The sequence below is a fragment of the Anopheles bellator genome, chromosome 2 (assembly GCF_943735745.2).
Source record: "Anopheles bellator chromosome 2, idAnoBellAS_SP24_06.2, whole genome shotgun sequence".
NCBI lineage: Eukaryota > Metazoa > Arthropoda > Insecta > Diptera > Culicidae > Anopheles > Anopheles bellator.
Window position 1 is genome coordinate 56793237 of NC_071286.1, and position 4914 is coordinate 56798150.

The following is a 4914-nucleotide window of genomic DNA, read 5'->3' on the forward strand; positions in this document are numbered from 1 at the left end:
ACGTCATTTATCAATCTAGAATATAAATAGTTAACGTCACCGTGGTTCGATGCATTCTGAAAGAAATAAAGAAATACCACACTTAATATAGAAAGAAAAAGCATCTGTGGGCATACATGTGCACCAATGTACACATAGATCTTGTTCACATCTGTTTTTTGTTTATTTGTTTGGGAATACTTACCGCCATATTGAATTTTTTATTACACATATATTCCACAAAAACAAAAATATCACCGGTGGTTGATTGAACCTTTAATCTTGGCTGTTCCTGTTCAAGCTTGCAAAGACGTTTGACGGGGATTATCATTATTCTGTTACCTCCTGAAGGAAACTGCTTCGGAATCGCACCAAATGCTTTCCGGGACTTGTTTTTAGAAGATCACAGTGCTTTCCGAGGTTCTAAAAATTTCAAAATGGCGATTTTGACTTAACAAAAAAAGCCTCGAATGACTCCAAAAAACGGACTATCTGATGGAACAGAAAGGTGTGATGCTTCACAAGCTCCTAAAAGCGGCTGAAAACGTTCATTCTGATCGCTACTGAGAACAAATGATCAATTTGAACCGAAAATCAATTTATTATTATTATTATTATTTATTTATTACAAAACAAAAATATAATATTTCGCTGTGTGGGTCCACTACATTATCACATCCGAGCCATGGGCTCGAGGGGCTCTAATTGTAGTGAACAGCGTTTCACTCTGCTCCTTGTTGGTGAGGATACTTAAGCTAGTTTTTGGTGATTACTATAATGTCAATTGTATATAATGCGCCTTTCTCGAATTACTTTAAAGGAGCTGTGTTGCTTCTGTTTTATACTTCGTTTAAAGTTATGTAAAGAGTCAAGAGTTGGTGCCAGTGGGCTTAGAAAAAACCTCCGTGGTGAATGGTTGTGCGGCAAATGATAGAATGATGTGCTCTGCGAGCAGTACATTAATTTATACTGTACTTTTCGCACATGGTTGCTATGATTCAATTGTTAAGAAGATTTTTTTAATTTGTGGCATCAAGCGAGGTTTATTTAAGTTCAAGCTCAATTCTACCATCCAATTTGATCGTAAAACAACCAAAAAACCGTTTCTCTTATCTTATAATGGAGGCACCTGGTGGCCCGACTTGGCTCTTTTCGAATATTATTCTTTTTCATCGATGGGACACGTACGTATTGGCTGAGAAACGCTTCGTTTAGTTACGAGGAAGTCAACATAGGCCCACTAACTAGTTTATTTGAAAGAAGAAGAATTCTTTCGTTTGGTAATCCACGATTTAGCAGAGAGATAAGCGAAAAGTATATTTAGCGAAGTAAAATACTTCGAATAAATTATTTATTGGCTTTCTATTAAAAAAAAACTAGGTTGTTTTTCTAAAAAACAGCGGATTTAAGCTCATACACCTGGTATATGTTTAGAATTATTTTTTTTTGAGTATTTTAGATTTTATATTATTGATTATCACTTATTATTCGATTTATCACTACTTATTATTACTTAGTGTTCTATGGAATTTCGTTTGGTAAGGTATCGAACATTGTTCGTCCTGTCCGAAGCATCACCAATTTGTAGAGAATATCCTGCAAGGGATACTCAATTGGCGAGTTCTGAGTTCTGGTGTTATCTCGAGATTTAAATACATTCAGCTCCTTGGGTAGGTTTACTTCGCATAGTATGTTGTAGAGTTCCAATTGGCTTACTAGGGGATACGCTTTTACTAGAAAAGGGTCCACGGAAGCGGATATAAATTTAACTATGCGTGGAGATTCGGCGGGTTGACGGGTTTAACCAGGAACAGTCAGAAGTACTCTTGTCGGTTCTTATTGTGAACCCTTCGCGTACCTGCACTCTATGGTACGTGGCGTTACGTTGTTTATTACTTACAACCGGATAATTCTTCGCATTTCCGGATTTCCGGAATGCAGCTTCTCGGAGAAGCAATGTGCCTAGCGAGCTGGTTAAGGACCGATTGCTGCCCGTGCCTGTTCACAATGTGCTGTAGGGAGTTCAGCATGTTATCACGAATTTCTCTTTAACGGCCCAAATCGTGTGACCTCTTCCACAAGATGAGTCAGGCAATGAAACTTATAAGTTATTTGGCCGAATTTCTCGTTGTACAAAGATAGAAATTGGGTGAAAAGGTTTTCCGCCACCGGCCAATGCGCTCTGAAATAGCTCGAGCTTAAAAGGGACATGCCCCAATAAACTAGCATGAACAGTTCGAATATTTCCGGCTGCATGGTATCTTTTAAGTATGTCATACCAACATACTTCATTAAATTGCCTAAATAACGTCGATTTAGATGATATTGTGTTAAATCTTTTGACATTTTGACAAAGCGGCGAGGAGAGCATTCGCACGGTAGCGTTGTTCTCTTCAACCGATGATTAAATTTGTCTAATTTCCTATCTTCTATCGGCAAAATGTCCCTGCCATTTCCTTTCATAGAATTTTCAAGTAAATTTACAAAAATACCTGTATGGAACAGGTGTTCTTCATCGCCGATTCGAAAGTCGTCTATCATGTCGATATCGGCGATGTCTACCAACGTTGATGCAATTGCGACCATGCTCTGGTTGTCGCCCTCCTCGTCAACGAGCTCTTCTTTGTGGTGGCCAAAGTATTCGAGCTGTCGGAAACCCGCGTTGGTTCTTTGGGCACCCCTTTCGATCGGGTATACCATACCCTTCTCCGGGTCCCTCCAGCCAATGGCCTCGCACTTGTGGCAAGCCTGTTGCGAGAATTGTTGCACTTCTGAAAAAAAAAACATTATAAAAATCCGGCAAATCTGGATTGTCCCGTCAATTCTTACCTTTTATTAAACACAGTGCTCTGTGATCTGTGTTAAATCCGTCGATCCTAACGGAGGCCCCATTAATAGTGACGTTTTGTTCATTCAAGGAATTTACCTCGTCCACCAACGGACGGAGAAAATCGCGCATCCGTTGGGGCCACTTCTCTCCTGTGTAGGTGCCGATCACAAACGGCTCTGTTTGTTGCAGCGGATCCTGAACCATCCCTAGGATTGTCCAAGATACTTATGGCGGATGTTTAAAAAGCGGCATCTGATCAATGTGTATGTTTACGTCGACATTTTTGGCACCGTTTTGGTTCGTAAAATTTTTCCGCAGTCCGTCCTCGAAGCCGCGGTGCCAGTAAAAACCCCCCGGGGTTTCCCGTGTTGGGGAAATCGTCGATGGTACGTCGAAAACTGCTCGCAAATTCAACCGGGTAGTCGGGTTGTAGCGGACAGAATATTTCTTTTGTGAACTTGGGGCCCAGGTTGTTTTTAAAGGCAGCTATTCCCTTACAGACTGTTTGTAATTTGGCCCGATGGTCTGGAGATAGCGTTTTAAACGCAGAGCGCTGAGCTTCCAAGATATCCGGTTCCAGCTCCGAATTGCTGTCATCGTGGTAAATGTCCTCGTCCGGATACATATTTCCTTCACAGTGGCTCCTTTCTTCGCTCATTTCGCTCTGCAATCGCTGTCTTTTCGGTGTTTGATTAGGAAATGTCATCTGCAAAGGAAGGGAAGCGCTTCAGTCCTCAACGCGCTCCTTTACTGTCCTCAACCGAACCGTCAGCAGCTTTCCTGACTTACCTGTGAAATCGCACCACGCCAATCCGGCGTCCCCAGCGTCCTTCCCGTGGGCTCCGTATTCGTGCGCGTTCGACCATTTGTCAATACATTCGGATCCGGCACGGGTTTTACGGGTTCATCAGGACGATTCAATTTCAATGTCTAAACCATTTTTTCCTAAACTATCCGCTTGCTGGAATCGGCCGAAAACTAGTGATGTCGTAGCACAAGCTTAAAGCGTGCACAAAATGGCTGCCGACAGACGCTGGCCAGCATAATGGAATAATCAAACGGTGGGCTATTTACCGATGCTGCTGCGATTTTCTGTCACCTTGTGCGCTTCTACTGTACTCTCAAATTAAATTCCAATCAATTTACGGAATGGCCAAAGTGGCCAAAATGGCTTCCTCTTTGACGTTCGCACCGTTACATTTACACCGTAACGCAGCGTAACGTGAGTAATTCTCAAACCACCGATCCCGGAACAAATTGCAAATTTCACCATCGACACTCCGACGACTAGTATGAGCCGAAAATAGATAGCAGGAACCCGATGTACAACCCGCGAGTCTTTACTATCCTCAACGGAACCGTCAGCAGCTTTCCTGACTTACCTGTGAAATCGCACCACGCCAATCGTGCGTGCGTCCGTATTCGTGCGCGTTCGACCAGTTGCCAATACATTCGGTTCCGGCACGGGTTTTACGGGTTCATCAGGACGATTCAATTTCAATGTCTAAACCATTTGCTCCTAAACTATCCGCTTGCTGGAATCGGCCGAAAACTAGCGATGTCGTAGCACAAGCTTAAAGCGTGCACAAAATGGCTGCCGACAGACGCTGGCCAGTTTAATGGAATAATCAAACGGTGGGCTATTTACCGATGCTGCTGCGATTTTCTGTCACCTTGTGCGCTTCTACTGTACTCTCAAATTAAATTCTAATCAATTTACGGAACAATAAATCACCGGAACACCGATTCACCGGAACAATAAAAATGTCTTCAGGCGAGCAATGCCCTCTCAGTTTTTTTTGTATATTGGTACACTCTTCAAATGAACGTATTTGAAGTTTCATTTCAATCGGTCACTTAAATTTTTCGTCACTATTTCGGAAAAATAACACATAATTTGAGATATTTTTTATATTTTATTGAATGACTTTATGTCCATCATACGAGCGGGAATGTCCAAGTACGCCTGTTTGTCACTAATTAGATGACATTTCCATTCGAACAGAGCTTTTTTAATTCTTTTTGGAAAGACAATGTTATTATTGCTGCAATATGCAACTACTTGCATGACGACGTCATTTATCAATCTAGAATATAAATAGTTA